Source organism: Pleurodeles waltl, chromosome 8 (assembly GCF_031143425.1).
Source record: "Pleurodeles waltl isolate 20211129_DDA chromosome 8, aPleWal1.hap1.20221129, whole genome shotgun sequence".
Classification (NCBI taxonomy): Eukaryota; Metazoa; Chordata; class Amphibia; order Caudata; family Salamandridae; genus Pleurodeles; species Pleurodeles waltl.
This window is the reverse complement of record NC_090447.1, coordinates 1208647672-1208668523: the sequence shown is the minus strand read 5'-3', so window position 1 is coordinate 1208668523 and position 20852 is coordinate 1208647672.

Here is a 20852-nt window from a genome sequence, read left to right as displayed (position 1 = left end):
AGGAGCTCTCTTCACAACCCAACTTGTTCCCTTAGTCAGCTCTTGCTTTGCCCTATTAGGGTCCTTAAAAAAATAAAGAAATGGGGTTTAACACTAAAGGAACCTGTTCTGCACGGATTTTCAACACGAACACGATCGAATCAAAGTGGGCGAAGCAATATTTTTGAAAGTTTTGTAAAGTTTCAAACAAATGACACTCATCGTGACAGAGAAATATTTTCCTTCTTTAATATACATATAAGGTAACCAGTAAATTATTTTACACTTTTAGACATTTTTTAATTTAAAATAGCTATAAATATATCTTGCTACTTGAGAATGCAGGGCAACATCTATAAGCATAACCAGCTCGCTTGCAAATGTTTTAATGCATTCGAGCAGTTTATTTACATTAATTAACATATGACACACTATTTCAGAAAGAAGGTGAATATACTTATTTTGTACCCAGTTTGAGCGAATTGAGGTATATTGTCAAATAACACCTTCATGAAAGGAACGATAGCATCTCACCATTCGTACTGTAATTATGGCCAAATACAGTTTCACCAAACACAGTAATTCCGCGTTTTGCCAGTGAGCTGGAAAGCAACCCTTCATGATTTATTTATTGAATGATTCCTTTGATGAGCACTGAAGTGCTCACACCTACTTATCTGCATTATGTTAAACGCTCTTCTCTGAATACCTCAAAGCTTCAGTACTTCAATGGTGTTGCCATAGTGCATTATCTCTCCTCCAATTAGCGCTGACCACTAAGCCTGGTTTCTTTTAAAGTGGTACCATGAACTCTTCTAATGGTGTTCTAAACTGCTGATGATCCTGCGAACTCATTAGAGGGGATTTCTTATGTACACAGAGTTGCATAAATTGGCTTTAGATGTTTTTCATTATTAAACACACAGCATGGATTCTGGGAAATGGTTCGAGGGAACTAAAACTTCCATTAGGGGAGACAGCAGTTACTCTTGAGTTTTGCTTTTTAAATCCCAATAATATCACACTTCATATTTGACCAGCCTATCCTATCCCCATTTATTCACACGGTTATTGATTAGCGAGAATATACACCTTGTGCACTGTTGCACACTTGCAATACACCGAGTTCAATCGCATTTGGTACAAATGTGATGGGACGTTGTTGTGTATCTGCATCTGATTAACATCTGTGTATTGATGATGGGGCAATACCGCTCACAAACAGTGATTTTACCTATTTTACATGCATTATTTCACATTATGCACAGGTTTGCACAGTTAGTTACAACCTGGATCATCTTGGCCCTGCAACCATAGGAAGTTTGCAAAATGCGTTCAACTTCTCCTGTGAGTCAGTGCTACAACGTGGACAAATGCAATTTGCACTTAAGTATTAACTATTGTGTAATACAGGGTACTGATAATTTGGTAAATATTGCAGCAAGAAATGCTGGATTTTAAACTGGAATTGTGTTCGATTGTGTTTTGTCTACATTGCTTGCAATTAATTAAAAATAATTCTGTGAAATACTCCGAGCATAGACAACATGTAGAAGGTTAATGAACAATAAAGTAGCGTCAAATAGGACTAGCAAAACCAGAGCCGCATTAAGGCCCAGATTTAAGAGAGCCTAACGCCACTTAGCGCCACCTTAGCGTCATTTTCTTTTATGTTAAGGTGGTGCTAAGGTGGTCTTTTCCCAGCGCCAAATTGCGCTATGCTTAATGTATGCACAGGGGCAATCCCCTGTTATGGGTGCTGAAAAAATGGCGCAAAGAAATCTAAGAGATTTCTTTGCAAATCTAAGAGATTTCTTTGCTTCATTTGTTTTTGGCACGTTTAACGCCTGCAGAGAACATGCATTGCTGCACTTTGTAACACTTTGCACTACATTATGCATGCGCTATGCTTAATGTATGCACAGGGGCCATTCCCCGTTAGGGGGGCCAAAAAAATAGCACAAAGAAATCTAAGAGATTCCTTTGCTTCATTTTTTGTGGCACTTTTAAAGCCTGCTCAAAGCAGGTGTTAAAAGGAGGTTCACCATTGTTTACAATGGGCCTCTACGTACTGTTCAGGGTAACCCTGAACAGTACATCAATAGCCTAAAAAATATTGATGATATTGCCCCCTAACCTGCGCCATGGTGTGTTGTATCTTAGATACAGCACACACATGGTGGCAATAGGGGGGCACTAAGGGGTGCCAGGAAAGTGGGGCTGCACTGGGTGCAGCCCCACTTTCCTTAAATCTGCCCCTAAGTATTTTTTGGACATTTGGTTCAGATATACTTTGGAGCTCTCTCTGTGGACCATTTAGACTTAAAAGTACTAGAAAATCATATTGAAGAGAAACTGGAATATCAGCTCAGAAACACCAAAGACGGTATATAACTTAATTAATTCAGGTGTTTTTACTTAATTTGTAAAACTGGTGAATATTTGCTCTTGCAGGAATATTTTATGAAGGGGGAGCCTATTTGGATGTTCAGTCAGTTCTCAACCTGAAATATTCCATCAGTATGGGGATCTGAATGTATTCCTTGCCACCTCGAAGAGGCAGTATCATACAATTTAACACCAGCAGGATGGCAGAGAAAATGTCTGAGGGGCTGATAATTTATGTTTGAAAAATTGCACATAAACAGTTTGTGATTTCGTAGTGCACTGTTGCCATGAATTAGTGCTGGGGCCTGAAATGATGTCCCTCAACTCTCCTGCAGAGTGCTACACATACAGTGACCATGGCAGGCTCTGTATCGTGCTTGCAGCCGGATTGACAGAACAAGAACTTTAACTCAGCCATTTTCATGATGGTGATATGTCATGCATGGTGATTGGCTGTCTTAATAGCCCTGCATTTAATCACAATATTAGCTATAGCAGGCATTGTAAGTAAAAAAAGATTACTGATTTTTGTTGGCTGCTTTTGTGTGTTTATATGTGTGCATGTGTGTTTTTGCACACATATGTGAGAGACTAGGGCCCCTATTATGACATTGGCGGTAAGTGCCGCTTACCGCCATGCTGACTGCTGCCACCATACCGCGACCCCGGTGGTATACGGCTACGCATATTATGATCCACACATAGAAATCCGCCACTATACAGACACACACACAAGTCCGTCAGCCCAAAGGTCAGTGATAAAATGGCGGTACCAAAACCCACACCGTTACGCCAACAGAAATACGCCCACAGCATTATGACCCACGAATCACTGCGGTGGACATTCAACCACGGTAAACCATTGGCGGTACAGACCACCGTGCTCAAAATACACACACACATACAAAACAACACCACATTGGACAATTCAAAATACACACACCTGACACACATCCACACACCACATCCACACACCCACACCAATATAAAACACACAGACACACACTACCCAGAAGCCTTTACAAAAATAAAAATTACAACTGATGGAGAGACAAGCCAGGAGCACCCACTGAATCAGAGCCACAAAACACCATCACCAATACACCATCCACGCACCTCACAGCACTCACCCCAACCGATCACCCCACACACTCTCACACACACCACTCACACTACACCCATGGCACCACAAAGACACCCCAGGTTCTCAGAGGAGGAGCTAAGGGTCATGGTGGAGGAAATCATCCAGGTAGAGCCACAGCTATTCTGGTCACAGGTGCAGCAGACATCCATTGCTAAGAAGATGGAGCTATGGCAGAGAGTCTTGGACAGGGTCAATGCCGTGGGACAGCACTCAAGAACAAGGGATGACATCAGGAAGAGGTGGAACGACCTACAGAGGAAGGTACATTCCATTGCAGCAAGACACCAACTCGCTGTACAGAGGACTGGCGTTGGACCCCCACCTCCTCCCCCACAACTAACAATATGGGAGGAGCAAGTCTTGGCGATCATGCATCCTGAGGCCTGGCAGGAGGACTGGACTCTGGTAAGTCAAACTTTTACTACTTTATCCCCCCCTACCTGCATGCCATCACAAACCCCCACCCTTACCCTCACTCCCATCACTCCACTGCCTCACATATACCCCACCATCACAACCCATCCATCCCAATACCAAGCCCTACATGCTACACCAATGCATGGACCCCCATCACAGACCCCATCACACCCATCACCACAGCATGCACACTAGTGACAATCACTTAGCCAACCAAATCACAACTCACACAAGCAAAAGCTGCCTTGGTAATAACAACCATAGAGGGAAACATACCCTTGCACAAGATGTCACATGCAGAGACAATAACACTGCATGGACATCCCCACAGGACCCCCACACAATGTCACCGGAGAGGAGGTGCCATCAACATCCAGTCACTCCACAGAAGAGGCCCACAGTGATGACAGCAGCTCTGCACGCCTGGATATGGATATGGATGACCAACCTGGCCCATCAGGGACCTCTTGACGGTCGGTGACCCAGCCACATTCCCAAACCACCACAGAGCCTCCCCCCTCAGGAAACACCACCACAGCACCCACCCAGTGGGCACATCCCTCTGTCCTCTGGACACGTCAATCAGCAGTGTGTCCACCACTACAGGGACCCCAGGCAACCCCACAAACATAGGACGATCAGGGACCTGGGGTCAGTGGCAGTGGGCACACAGTTCAGGGGACAGAGGCACAGGACAACAGGGAAGCTGGGAGGACTGCTGTGCAACAGGGGGAGGACAGGCCCACAAAACTGACTCTCCACGAGGCACTCACCTTCATCCTGGGAGCTTACCACCATTCCCAGAAGAGCATGGGCCAGATACTGGTCAAGCTGCAGGAGACTCAGCACCTGGGAATCAGGGAGAACCTGAGAGACATCCACACCACCCTGGTCACCATTGCAGGGGTGCTGGCAGACATGGCCAACACCATGAGGGAGGCAGTGGCACACCAACGGGTCCCTGACACTATCCACACCGATGAACAGCCCTCCACCTCCACTGATGCTAGTGAACAGGAGGCCCCGCCACTGGAACAACAGGCCACCAGCACCCCACCCGGTGCAGAAGGAGAACTACCACGCAAAAGGTTCCTGCGATCCAGGCAGAAGCCAGAGAACATTGCCAAGACCCCTGTCAGAAATAGGACTCCCCTGAATGTCACCCTTGTGTCCCACTCTGTCACCCTGTCCACCTTGATCTGCCATTGCCCCACTTCCTATGCCCCCTTGGACAATGCACCTGTGATACAAATAAACTGTACTCTATCCTGGACATTCTTCCACCATCAACCCAGCCCATTGCAATACCACTTACACTTATTATCACAGAAATAAACACCCTTGGAACTAATACAAGTATGGACTCTGTCAATTGTTTGAAATATGTATTAGTTTAACAAGCTGTAAACATTGCAATTCAAATGTACAGTTACATATACATAGGTATGACCTGTAGTGGGCAGCAGTAAACACACCATTAGCCAGAGTGGGGCACAGACATCTGAAAATACAGATGCTAAAGGGTACAGTAAGTAGCCATAGAAATAGGAAAATCAGGCTGCCATGTACAATGTCCAACACAAAACTGCAATGGAAGGTGAAGTTACAGTGTCTTACCTGTGTGTCACTGGAAGAACTGTTGGATTATAGTAGTTCTGTTGTCCACATCCTCTTACTCTGCCTCCTCTTCGTCATTGTCCACAGGCTCCATAACTGTCACACGACCATCTCCAGCCTCATCCTCCTGCACAAAAGGCACCAGGCGTCTCAAGCCCAGGTTGTGCAATATGCAACATGCAGCGATTATCTGGCACACCTTCATGGGTGAGTAGTACAGGGATCCAACTGTCAGATGGAGGCAGCGGAATCTGGCCCTCAGGAAGCCAAAGGTGTGCTCAATGATCCTCCTTGTTCGCCCATGTGTCTCATTGTAACGTTCCTCTGTCCTCGTCCTGGCATTCCTCACTGGGGTCAGAAGCCATGAAAGGTTGGGGTAACCAGAGTCGCCTGCAAAATACCAAGGGATACCTGTTAGCCAGACACTCACCCTAAGGGCCAACCCCACACCCATATACCTACATCAACTGTGTGGGGACCATGGGCTCACCTATTAGCCACACTCTGTGCCTCTGGAGTTGAGACATCACATATGGGATGCTGCTATTCCTCAGGATGAAGGCATCAAGCACAGAGCCAGGATACTTTGCATTGACATGGGAGATGTACTGGTCCGGCAAACACACCATGTGCACATTCGGAGAGTGAAAGCTCATTCAATTTCTGAACACCTATTCATTTCTCCGGGGGGCGGGGGCAAAAGCAATATATGTACCATCAATAGCACCAATGATGTTGGGGATATGTCCCATTGCATAGAAGTCAGCCTTCACTTTGGCCAAAACCTCCACCTGGGGGAATACGATGTTGCTGCACATGTGTTTCATCAGGGCAGACAACACTCTGGTCAGCACGTTTGAGAACACAGGCTGTGACATCCCTGATGCCATGGCCACTGTCGCTTGGAAGGAACCACTTGCCAAGAAATGGAGCACTGACAGGACCTGCACTAGAGGAGGGATACCTGTGGGGTGGCGGATAGCTGAAATTAGGTCTGGCTCCAATTGGGCACACAGCTCTTGAATTGTGGCCCATCAAGTCTGTAGGTTAGGATAATGTTCCTGTCCTCCACTGTCGCCAGGCCCACCAGGGGTCTTTACATGGGGGTATGTCTCCATCTCCTATTCATTCTCAGCGGTTGAACTCCAGGGTGAAAAACAGTGAGTAGATGGTCATATTCAAACATATACTCAGATTAATATGCTTTTCTCTTTTTTACAGAAACAGTATGTGAACGTGTTGGTTCGTTGATGTGCCCAAGTCTGCTGTGAGGCAGTTAGGTGTCATGGCCTGTGACCTCCTGAAATTGCAGCTGCCTGACCTGTGAGGAGGGACAAGTGGAAATGAGGTAATTTCACTGGCGTTGTGCGCCGTTGCGGGAGGCGGTCGATGACCTCCACGCAACACTGCATTGGTTATCATTAAGGCCTACGGGTTCCAGGAGCCAAGGGTGATGTACGCCGGCGGTGACAGTACGCACCGCCTCGGACGTGACCGCCATTTTCTATCTGTTCACTCACTTGCTACCTGACCATCAACAGGTGAGGACCTATCATGGCAAGTGCTTCTGTGACCTGTGTCTGGAAGTGACCATGGCTCGAGGGTCTGGGGAAAGGGCCCCTGCCTTCACTTCGGAGGAGTTAGAGAGACTGGTGGATGGGGTCCTACCCCAGTACCACTTACTTTATGGTCCTCCACACTAACAGGTGAGTACACTGTGAGGACTATGCATGGGACATGAATGTATGGAGTGCTGTGTGTGAAAGCCTCGTATGGGGGGGGCTGAAGGGTCCTGGGCAGAGTGCTGCATGTATGGTGGTCAATGTATGTGCATAAGGGAATGGGAGGGATATTTTGGGCCATGAGTATAACAGTCCGGACGGTATGAATAATACCTTTTTTACTGTATATTTTTCTGCAGGTCAGCGCCCCTCAGAAAAAGGGTATTTGGCATGCCATTGCCAAGGATGTGCAGACCCTGGGGGTCTTTGACAGGCGGAGCACTCACTGCCGCAAACGGTGGGAGGACCTGCACCGCTGGGCAAGGAAGACGGCGGAGGCCCAGGTGGGGCTGGCTTCCCAACGAGGAAGGGGTGCCCATCGTGCCCCGACTCCACAGATGTTCCGCATCCTGGAGGTGGCCTATCCGGAGTTGGATGGGCACTTGAAGGCATCACAGCAGCCACATGGGGTGAGTACAGATACAGAATCATTACTTTGCGCGCTATAAGGTGTTACCTGGGTGGGGGATGTGGGCTTTGGGTGCCCCTAGGCCAGGGCGAACATGGCAGGGTAGGTTCCATGATGGACAAGCTCAGATGCACTCCAACCCCAATAATGTTAGTGGGCATCTACTACTGGACAGGGTCCTGTGGGCTTCAGGTGTGCAGCTAATGGTGTTATCCTCTCTTTCCCCCCTTTTTGTTTTGTCACCCTGTCCTTGTGTGCATTAGCATCATCTGGCAGAGTAGCAGAGGCACCGGCGACGGAGGGAGCTGCATCCCACATGGAGGCCGAATCCACTGACGGTGAGGGCACCATTGGGACGGAGGGCGAGGAGAGCACCACGACGGACACAGGAGGGGACAGTACTAACAGTGACACCTCTACGATGGAAGCTCCCTGGCAGTGGCGGGCACCTTTGTGCCTACCCCAACTACAGGTAGAGCCGCCACCCCGTACCAGCACCGCCCCCCAGCAGCCCCTCAGCGACTTTCCTGTGCCCGCTCTCCCAGGAGGGTGGGCATCTCCTTTGCCCCAGGCACCTCAGGCCCTGCCCCAGTCAGCCCTGCTGCCCTCAGTGAGGAAGCTATTGACCTCCTGAGATCCCTCTTTGTTGGGCAGTCAACCATACTGAATGTCATCCAGGGTCTAGCAGGGCATTTGCAACAGACAACTGCATACCTGGAGGGCATTCACTCTGGTGAGGAGGCCCAACAGAGAGCATTCCAGGCTCTGGCCAACTCACTGATGGCAGCCATTGTCACTGTCTCCAGCTTCCCTCCTCCAGTTTCCTTTACCCAGTCCCAACCCACTCAACCCCAGCCTATCCTAAGCACACCTTCCGACCTGCATGCACCTAAATCAACACACAGAAGTGGCTCAGGCAAACACAAGCACCACACTTCATCCCACAGGCACTCACACAAGCACCATCCAGATGCAGACACACCAACATCCACTACCTCCACTGTGTACCCCTCCTCATCGTCATCCACCTCCCTCCCAGTAGCGTCTCCGCTCACACCTGCATACACTATATCCTCATCCACTACCTCCATCACCAGCACACCTATCGCAATATGCCCCTCACTGGCAGTCAACACCCCCACATCCATGCACATGTCCCCCGTGTCCTCTCCCACTGTGTCTGTGCCCCCTCCCCTCAAAATACACAAACCCAGGCACTCAGACTCCCAATAGCGATCCACCTCACAACAGCATCCAGCCCATGCACCTGCACCCAAAAACAGCAGACAGATACCTCCTACAACCACTCCCTCTTCCTCCACTGCCAAACCTTCACCCTCTTCCCACCCCAGTGTCCCTAAGAAGCTTTTCCTCGCCACCCTCAATCTATTTCCTGCCCCTTCCCCCTGTCTTTCACTTTGGGCCAGGGTGGCCAGAACCCAGCCCAGCACCTCAGCCACTCAGTCCACGGCCACTGTAGTTTCTGCAGCTACTGCAGGTGTGAGAGGCTCCAAGGAGGCACCCGTCAGCACAGCCACTGTGCCTGCACCACCTGCCAAGGGCAAGAAGGGGCTGCCAGCTAGCAAGGGCAAGAAGGGGACACCAGCCAGCAAAGGGAAGGAGGCACCACCAGCCAGCAAGGGGAAGGATGCTCAACCAGCCTGCAAGGGGAAGAAGAGAACAACAGCTGGCAGAAGCAAGGAGGCACCACCATCTGCTAAGGGCAGGAAAGGGACAACAGCTGCCAAGGCCAATGTGAAAGGAACTGGCGCCGCATGCAGGATGGTTCTGCTGCCCGGGGCTAGAGCGGCATCTGGGCAGACAACACCAGCCATGGCACTTCAGCCGTTCGAGGCTGCAGGGGAAGGGCTGGAGCTTCCCCCCACCACTGACAGCACCGCCACCTGCACCACTGCCAGCTCTGCCACCTGCCAGCAGCACCACTGCCAGCAGCAGCAGCCCCAGTGGGCAGCCGTCCGAGGCAGCAGGGGAAGGGCTGGAGCCTCCCCCCACCACTGACAACACCGCCGCCAGCCCTGCAACTGCCATCTACTGAGCATCCATCACCGCTGGCGAGCACGACTACATGGGCTGTAGTGCATCCTGGCCCCTGCAACACCTGTAGGTGTGACACTCAGGTGAGAGACTTTGACCTTGCACCATCCAGGATGAAGCACACTGGGCACAAGGCCCCCTCCAGAACCAGTGGAAGAAGTCGTCCACTCATCCCCTCCTTGCCTGGATGAAGCACACTGGACACAAGGACCCTCCAGAACCAGTGGGAAAATCTGAGAGAACAGGGCTGATTGCAGAGGCCCCCTAACTTTTTGCCCCCATTTTCCACTTTTTGCTGGAGTTTTCCTAACTCTGATGGTGCCCTGGGTACTGTTAACCAATCCTAGGGCCTGTGCTCTATGTAAACTCAGTATGCAAATTAGGCTAATTATAATTGGCTAAGTCAACCTACCTATAAGTCCCTAGTATATGGTAGGGTATGGAGGTTTAGGGACCCTAGCATAGATAGTGCCCCCATAGGTGCACTGCCGAGGTGCCTAGTGTCATTTTAAAGACAGGCATGCCTTGCTGGCTGCTTTTAAATTAAAGTTATATGCAAATTCGACTTTGGAATTAAAAGTAGTTCCAAAGTCTTAAACTTCCTTATTTTTACATATAAGTCACCCCTAAGGTGTGCCCTATGTGCCCCTAGGGCTGGGTGCCAAGTAACTATATGCAGGGGCCTTGTATAATAGTTTTATAAGCCCTGGTGAGGTAAAAACAGCCAAATTCGTTTTTCCCTCATTGTAGTGAATGGCCTCCATAGGCTAGAAATTTTAAAAGTCCCCTTAAGTAACAGACACCAGAAGTTTGGTATCAGATTAATTGTTATAATACATCCCACTACTTCCAGTTGTGGGATTTAATATAACTTGTTCAGGTAAAGAGGTTTAAACTTTACCTGAAAAGTTGCCTACTTCAGCCCTGCAGTGTTTTTGCTGCTGTGCTCTGATTGGCCAGCCTCTGGCAGCCTGGCCAGGCTGCTTGATGAGGTGTGAAGTGGCCTGGCTTCACACAAAGAGATGTGCTTGTGAGAGGAGAGCTCCCCTCGCCAGATGGCGAGGCAGGAAGGGGGAGGGCTGCCAAACTGGTCTTCAAAGGCAGAGAAGGACATTTGGAGCAACCCAGCAACACCCTCACATCCAGCAAACCCAGACAATTAGGTGCCCCCTTGATTAGATTAGGAGAGGGCAGGACAGGGGTGTGTTTAGGATTTTTAGCCACACCAGTGGGTGGGCGCAGCCTGATGTAACCTCCAAAAATCACTCTCAGCCATGATGGATTTTTGAAGAATGTTACTCCCTGGGATTGATTATTGCCACACTTCCCAGGAAGTGGTCATCACAGGGGGAAGAACCCTGCACCTGATTGGAGAACCAGGACCCCCTTGTTTGTCACCCAGGAGCAAGGATAAAACTGGCAGACCTGCACCCACACCTCAGTTCCCCACCAGATCCCTACCAGGAAGAACTACAGAAGAAGAAGGACTGCCCTGCTGGACCCCTGACCTGCACCTGGACACTGCACTCTAAAGGACTTCACCAGCTGCAAAATTGGGCTTCACCACAAGAAGGACTTTGCCTGGCTTCAACTGGTTCAAGGAGGGACTCCCTGTTTGCTACAGGTGAAACATTGCTAACCAGAGTCCCCTGCACCAACTCCTGAAGAAACCAACCAGCTGACCACTATCCAGTGGCCAAAAAGGAGATAGCACCAGGTGCATTCTGAAAATTGTAGTCCACACCCCCAAGGAGCATCCAACAGCTTCTGGAACCTTGGGGTGAGCTGTCGACCCAAAAAGAACCGTAAAAGAACATCTGGAAGAAAATCCAGAAGTTTGGAGAACATTGGAGAACTTTCAGAAAAAAGCTCCATAGAGGGACTGACCCGCCACTGCAACTCTAGCCGGCTTGCCTCAACTGCGACCTGGCCTGACTTGCAGGTTTGCCCCGGTGAAGAAAGTCTCCAAAATAGAGACTAAGTCCAAACGTAGGAAGTTGACCGGGACCTCCCAGCCAGCGTATCCGAGGAGGTTTAATGACTGTTTTGTGATATTTGAATGCTTTACACTCTGTTGCCTAAGTTAAGCCTTGTCGCTCGTTGCCAAGCTACCAAGGGTTAAGCTGGGTTTAATTTACTGAGACCTAACTGCACCTAAGTGGAGGTTAGTGGCCTGTTGCTAAGTGTAGGTACTTACCTGCCCTTACCAATTTTCCAACAGAAAACCACAGACTAGAGAGACGGTGGCTTGGCACTCCCCAGGACCAAGCAGTGGGCAAACCACCCACTTGAGAGACAGTGGCTTTGCATTCCCCAGGACCAAGCAGTGGGCAAACCACCCGCTTGAGAGACTGTGGCTATGCACTACCCAGGATCAAGCAGTAGGCAAACCACCCACTTGAGAGACTGTGGCCTTGCACTCCCCAGGACCAAGCAGTGGGCAAACCACCCACTTTAGAGACTCTGTCCTTGCACTCCCCAGGACCAAGCAGTGAGCAGACCATCCACTTGAGAGACTGTGGCTTTGCACTCCCCAGGACCAGGCAGTGGGCAAACCACCTACTAGAGAGACTGTGGCATTGCACTCCCCAGGACCAAGCATTGGGCAAACCACCTACTTGAGAGACTGTGGCCTTGCACTCCCCAAGACATCGCAGAGGGCATGTAGCCCCCTCCAGGAGCAGTGGCGTTGTACCATCTTCCAGCTGAGGTGCCCCCCATTCCCCTTCCCCCTGAGGTGCCTGTATGTTTTCGACCTAATGCCCCTGCAGTGTTCTCTCTGTATTGAGGCAGGAGTCAAGTGTGGCCTTGACCTATGTGTTATGGCCCTGTGGGCCACAGACATTTTGGAGTGGGCTTTGTCCCTCCATTTGTATATATTTTGCATACTGTTTATTGCTTTAAGGACGTATTTTTCTAAATTATTAATATTACACTCAATTTAATCAATTCCTTTTGTCCTTGCGTTATTCCTGAGGGGTACGGGGTGTATATGTAATGTTGTTGCATCTGTTTGTGTGTATGGTGTTGGGGGTGGGAGTGTTGGGTGTTGCGTGTGTGTGTGCCACTCTCTTTTTCCTCCCCCCCTCCTTTGTGTGGTAGGTGCGGTACTCACCGTGGTCGTCTTCGCCGACGTTTGTGTTCCTGGTGCAGGAGGAGGTATACCAGCATGGGGAAGATCTGCAGTTCGGGCTCCATGGCGTTGTGGTTGTTCCCTGATTGTCCAGAGGTGAGTAATTTCCCTTCTGTGTACTGTTTCCGCTGTACTTTTGATGGCGTTGGTACCGCCCCGGAAAAGCTGGCGGATTGGCTTGTTGCAATGTTGTGGGTGGTACATTGTCTTCCACCTGGCTGTTGGCAGTTACCGCCACAGTGTTTGTTGCTACTGCCGTGGCGATCAGAGTGTTAAAGTGGCTGTCTGTGTTGGCGGTTTCTGCTGTGTTCATAATTCCATATTTTGTACTGCTGGCCTGTTGGCGGTATTACCGCCGCTTTATCACCGACTTCCATGGTTGTAATGAGTGCCTAGGTGTAGACTTGCCCCTCCACAGACCTGGCCTCACAGCTACCTATCACTTTTTGAAATTCCCCTTGTGTACGAAGACAGTTTCCAGCCTAGTTGGGACAACACCTGTCTCAATGGAAGTGATTAGTACCTTACTGTGAGAATTCTTAATGTGATAGTGTGACTCCAGTTACATTGCTTGCCCTGGCTTAATTGTGGTGATGTCTGGTATATTATGAGCGTCCATGCCATAATGATGCCCATCTTTTGTGCAGTTATAATTCAATAGCGGTAATTGTGGTCACAGTGTTTGCATTCGTGTTGTGATACTGTATGTTTGGCCTGGTCTGAGTTTATTTTGTGGGCTGATTCAGTCAATTTTGGCCTAGCACTGTGGTGGAACTGTGTGGTATGTTTTTGGTATTTATGACACAATGATGCCCATATTTGTTGTATTGCTGCCTTGGCATAATGATGGAAGTTTATACATTGTAGTGAAATTTTTGTGTGATGGCACTCACTTTTGAATAATGGTAGTCCTGGCAGAACGGTGGTAAGTCATAGCAAATTATGGGTATCCTCAACCTAGTATTTACCAACCTCAGTATAACAATTACTCGGGTATAATGGTAGCAATATTTCAGAACTGGGTTCTGTTGACCATAGGGGCACCAATGCAGCCACTTTGCTGCGTATGACTGCTTAAACCTCACCAGGCTGTTGAGGACTGATAGTGGGGACAGAATGTTGATCTCTGTAGCAGGACAAGTCTTTTTCAATCAGTCAGAAAGAAAGTTTAGTCTTTAAACCATCATAAAAAACATTCATACACACATTTCTTAAGAATTAAACTTTAAAATCTGTATAAAAACCGAAAAACATTAAAACAATGACCTGTCTATTGATCTATTACACATAACCTCCATCGTGGTTACAAACAGCTCAAAATAAAAAATTGTTTGAAAGGTCCTTTACCGTTAACAAAAATCTTCATATTGCACATGAAACATCAGGATATTTCACATCACTTAAAAGCTGAATTGCTGCCGGCGTTCTTTAATACCATATTTAATAACAAAATGGTCTTAGAAATACATTACCATTTCACATTTCGATTCTAAAATACGGCTGTTATCTGATTCTAAATGTAAACAGTTCGTAACAAATGGAAGGGTTGGGTGAGGCATTTACGTATGGGAACCGGTCCTCATTTTGCCAAGAGGCTAACATGAATCTGGTGGACGATTTATTAGTTAAATACCTCCGATCATATTCTGACTCTTGTGTTTTTTACAAACTACAGAGTTTAGCCTCTGATGTGTATATTTTCAGGTTTTGGCTTTTCATATTTATTCCAAGTCTTCTACAAATATCTTACAAGTGTTTCCTGAGTCCCTTTGCCCACCTTAACTCATTCAATAAAATCTCCTTTTTGCAGAGGGTTGAGATACTTGGTCCTTCCCCACTTTCCAGACGTAACTCAAATTTTACCACCTAAGCATAAAGCCAGATAACTCCAAAATGTTACATTTGTTTTCTTGGGATGGCCTGGACCATTAATGACATTGGTAACAACAGTAACCCTTTTAAGCACTTGCCCTTTTCTTTCTCCCAATCTTGTTTGCTATTAGGACTTAACAATTCCAATCCAAATTGGAACTGTGGACAAATCATAGCAGCACAAGCAGTCAGTGCTGGTCTCAAAGTTATCCCCCCCCCAAATAAACTCTACTACATTTTTTTAATCTGCCTATCGAGGAGAGTGCTCTTAATTCCAATAATTCAGGCCTATATTTAGCAAAAGTTAATCCAACATTAACAGAGCAAGCTACCTTGCTGCACTGCGCATTGCAGAAGGGAGAGGGCAGAAATGCAAAAAATTTCACATTATTCTGCACATTCCTGCTCTCTGTCTGTGCTGGTGCACAAACCGTTGTCTAGCAGCAATGCAGGGATTCTTGCACCATCGTGCAAGGGTGCCTGCATGTTAGGCAGGATTGCTTTTGTGCAGAAAAGAGCACCTTCTGGCATACCAAAAATCCTGAGAGGCAGAAGGGAGCACATTTAAAAAGAGGAAACAATGAGAAGAAGTAAAGATATCTCTCCATGCTGTACCTCTGGTGGGAAGGCGTACAATTCTGGTGCATTACCATTGTTCATAAATCTGTTAATGTGTCAGAACGCATGGGTTGATGCATGGGAACACCCATAGTCAACGCATGGCACACCTCCCTGTTGCAGATTCACGCATAGCTGAGATTTGCACTGCCTTGTGTTACTCTAGATTTATCAAGCTATGCAGGGCCATGCAAGTGGGTCCTGCATGGGTTTATAAATCTCATTTAGGTTATGTGTCGCTCTTGTGTCCCCTCACTGGTGTAAGGGCTACGCAAAACATTGAGAAATAGGGGCCTAAATATGTTCCTTCCACTGTAATTTCTCTTCTAAACATACCCTTAAATATTCATATTTAATTGCTATCTCTATTTTTCTCATCTTCTCCCAAATGGGGATGTTCTGGCCCCTCCCCAGGAACCTCTGCCACTGGGGAAGGAGCCAGCACTCTCCGCTCCCACCTCCCACCTCCCACCTTCCCCGTGGCTTAAAGCCGCCAGCGAGATCCTGCAGTGTGGGACAGGCCTGGGCCGCGCCCAGTCAAAGCCCAGGCCAAGGGTGGGCCCATCACACCCATCAGAGCCAAGAGGCTGAGCTGGACCACCCCTCTTTTATCTCATCCTCAGCTGAATGCGCCTCCCCTGCCCCTGTGCCTCCCCTGCTTCCACGTTACTTTTTGTCCCTGTGTCACTCCTTGCCCCTACCCTGTACCGATCCTGCCTGTGCTTCCGTCCGTCCAAACCCCTGCGCCAATCATTGCGCCTGTGCGCTCCTTGCCCCTGTGTTGCTCTTTGCCCCTGTGTCACTTCCTGCATTGCTCCTTGCCCCGTGTCTTCCCTTCCCCACATCTCCACTGCACTGCTCCTTTCCCCTGCACCGAGCATGAGCGACGCCCGCTCATGCTTGCCCATTGCTGCCCCTACACTCCCCTATGACACCTACTGAACACCGTTACCACCCAGAACCTCCATGGAGACCACCACACCATGCAAGAGTCACAATCAGCGAATGCATTACTGACCCACCTCCAGATAGACCCTTGGACCCACCACCAGCCTCCATTACTTTGCCAAGGAACTCCTGGACCCCGGAAGGCAAAGCAGCCACACTACAGCCACCCCATACTCCACCAAAGGACCATTCTCCTGCTGACACTACCTCTTCTCCTCCGAATACGCCCACAATGAGCTCCACGCTACTCCAACCAAGAAGCCCAATACAACCACTTACCTGCTGCAGTGCATCCTGCTCAACGCCTGCTCCCTCTGAAAACATGCCAGAGAAGTCTGGGACACCATTACCAGCCTCTGCACGTACATTTTCTTATTCGTTAAAATATGTCTCAAACCCTCTGGAAACCCCAGTATCGCTACTGCCACCCCAATGGCTACAAGACGATATACTGTGACCCCCGCATATGTCATAGCCACTGCAGCAGCCGCACCTTCTCATACATCGCTGCAAGAGCCTGGAATGACTTGCCATCCCACCTCCAGACATCCCCCTCATTGACAGACTTCAGAGAGAAGCTAAAGACCTGGCTCTATGACTAGGTCCAGCACCCAGATACCCAGCAGGGGAATAGTGTGTGCTATAGAAATGTATATTGATTGATTGATTGATTAATTGATTGATTGATTGATTGAATGGTTATACTTTGGTCTTATCCATATTCACTACCAGTTTATTTCTTACTACAATATTCTTTAAAAGTGTCCAGCTTCCCTTGGAGACTTATCTCACTCATGTCCAGAATGACAAAATCGTCCACATATAGGAGGCATAACAAATGCGCCATTCATTTTAGGGCTCAGGCCCTTGAATGTAGCTAAAACAATGGGAAGTTGTACTTTAAACAGGGAAAATAACAAAGGAGCCAGTACACAGCCCTGAACTAAACAATCATAAATTGTTATTACCTGGTTCGGTTTAACAATAATTACCTGTGCCCAATTCTATTGAAGTAATTCCTTTGTAACAAAGGGGAGACTAGTTTATTACTATTTCCCAACAAGTTTCCCTGTCCACCAAGTAAAAAGCTGCACAAAAACCTACAAAGCAGCAGAACAAGTTGCCCCTTAGCTTCACAAACTTTTGAGCCAATATCAACAGGGTAAAACAATTGTTTAATGTGGAATGTCCTTCCTTAAACCATTCTCCTCGATGGGAATTATGTTATTTGTCTCTTCTCATTCTTTTAGTTTACCTAAAATCATTTTGAAAAACAATTTTTCACCTGCATCAAGTAAATTAATTAGCCAAAGTTTTGTATTTTTGCATCATCGTTTAAAAGAATTGGGGCATATTTAAGAAAAGTGGCGGTGCACACAATGCAGCACCACTTTTCTTGTGCCCCTTAGTGCCCCCCTAACGCAACTATGTGTGCGCCGTATTTAAAATACGTTGCACCATGGTGGTAGTTAGGGTACTAGCATCAAAAGTTTTGATGCTAGTCCGGTGCTTTGCAGGATGAGCATCAAAAATGTCGACGCTAATACTGCAAAGTAACCAAAGGCCCACTGTACACAATGAAAGCCTCCTTTTAACACCTGCTTTGAGCAGGCATTGACAGCGCTGAAAAAAATGGCGTAAGGAAATTTGCACCATTTTTTTTGGCCCTCTAATGGGTGAAACCCTATGCATACAGTATACCTGGAGCAGGCATTATATAGCGCAAAGGGTTATAAAGTGGTGCAATGCATGCATTGCACCACTTTGTAAAAATAGCACAGCATTTTTGGCTTTCTACCGCCGCAGTAGTGTAAAAAAATTACACTAATGTGGCATTGGAACGGCGCTAGGGGTTCTTAAATATGTCCCTTGGTTTAGTAATTGTGCCCCTCCAGTTTTCTGGGAACTGACCTGATAATAATATTCTTTGAAGCAGTCAATAATAAAATTTCGCCCCATCAACCCACCTTAGTTTTAATTATGATGGCAGGGAAATTTTCTGGACATGAAGCTCTAGTTAATTTTAATGATAGAATGATTCAATGCACTATGCTCCCCCGTGAAACCACATTTTGTCATTCCTTAATAGTGCCTGGTCCATTTTTGATTTTTTGCATTAGTGTGTAAAGGCACTGTCACATGCAGGAACAAAGAGGGACGAGGATGAAGATGGGTACTTATCTGAACTCTCATTCTGGCCTGTGCTGCTCCAGAGTCCTGAGAAGAATCAAAGACCTATCAACAGTGAAGAAGGGAGGAAAATAAAAGATAGACATAGAAAAAGTCCTTTTTTTTCTACAGACAGAGAAAGAAGATATAAAGTGGGAGGAAGGATTAGAGAGGGCTTTGGCAGAGAAAGAGTCGAACAATCAGGAGGAGATGCCAATAAAGTGAGGGAAGAAGACCCAGTTGCTGCCAGGAACAGAAACACCAATCCTGATCGGAGGGGAAGACGCCACTGTAAGTGGAGGAAATGCCAAAAACAGAGGTGATGAAAGCAAAGGGCTCAGCAGGAGAACCGAAAACACCAGGACTGCTAGCTGAAGTACCTCCAGCAGGCAGCAACCTCTGGAGTTTCCCTCAGACCCACCACACTCCTGGAAGAGTGTGGCTAGCACAGGTGCCTGCTATCATATAGGGTGGAGTGTGGTAGAGGGGGGGAAAGTAAAAGGGCAGAGAAAGCTGGGATTACACTATAAAATCCCCGGAAATGCATTTTAATTAAAGGAAATACATAAAAGAGAAAATCAAACCTGGAAGAGTGGTTGAAAGGGGGCATTTATTATTAACTTAACAGTTGTCATTAATAATTTAGTTCAGAAAAACTCCTTTTTTAAAGTTGTTGATCGAAGTTCAAGGCTATAGCCATCCCTATCCGGGAAAGATTTGAAAGAAAGGTGACAAGATGAAGGAATTTAGGGAAATTCGCTTAGGAAGAGAAAAAAGAATAATAAAAGCTGATGAGACAAAAATAAAACTAAGCAAGGAAGATATACGAAGAAAAATAATCTAGAGAATAGAGGACTTACCCATGCAAATCTATACTCTTAATATTAAGGAAAGTCCTCCCTTATTTACAAGAACCCAAAGACGACATGCACCTTTAGGCATCTAACTACCTTATTTATAATTTTACTGTGCCAATCTATAAAATCTTCAGGTACCTCTTCCCTGAGTAAAACATCCTGCTTTTGCAGGAAATTTGCCAACCCTAACATATGTTTTTCCGTAACCCTAGTTTTGAGCCATCTAGGGGAATCTACCTGTAATGGGAGGACCTTCACTCCATTTGTAAAATCTCCTATATCTATTTCTATATGCAGGTGTTAATGGTCACTTCCACAGATCAGTTTCACAATAAAATTCTTAACCAAGCATGCTTAAAAATATAATCCATAGGACACATTTGATTCCTAGTTGTAAATGTATTTCTAGCTGGTCGATCTAAGTCAGTCTGTTCATTTAGACTGAACATTCCATTTGAACCCAGAAAGTTTACCAGTGGTGCGTCACATGCTGTTGTTGTCCCGATTGGGAAGCTTGTGGATCCAATGTCATATAATATTAAAATATCTTTGTACAGTGGGTAAAATGCACCTGAATGGTTAAAATATCACAATAGCCACACCATAGTGCAAAAACATAGCCATACTATGTCCTCCTTAATACGGTCAGTTCCGTTCCATAATTATAGACGCACATGGCAAGCCACAATCCAACTGTTTTTTACTTTTAACATAGTCACATTTTTTGCTATTTTAATGGAGATTAGTGTTAGTGTTAGTAGTCCTCAGGAGGGCCATACAAACCCCCCTGTTTGTATTTTTGATAAACTGCATATTTCCATCTGTAACAGGTGGTTCATCACTATGCCACGCTTCCTGTGTGCATATAATCCTTCCATGATTGAATAAACAGACTGTGCAAGCTAATTATATCTTAGTCTAGATCGCTCAAAACCCCGGATTCTTTCACAACAGGAGATGTTAAACTCACATATTGGTTCTCCTCCTCATATGCCCTCCGGTACTCATTTGGACTATCCGTAGAATGGTCACCCTCACTGATCCGTTACAGCTACTCTCCATCCACGGATGTCAGTTTACCAAAATGCCAAGGGTAGCACAAGTGACATCACATACCCTTTGACTTTACTTTCACATGCACACACATTCACACATACACACTCTCTCACATAAACACTCTCACCTCCAAACACTCACGCAACATACATTCAATATCAATTTTAACTTAACCTCAACTTAACTAGTGTAATAAAAACTTGATAGAAATCAAGGAGAATGGCACCCCAACAGACATCCAAAGAACGCGCAGTTGACAATATGCTGCTCTATTACAGACAATGATATTGCCCCGCTGAGGCCAGGGTTCACAAAGGAAGTGCTAGGGATCACAAGGAGCTAGCAGGGGGTCACAGTTGCGACCCCTGGCAAACCTGAAATGACGTCCATGTCTCCACTAATCTTACCC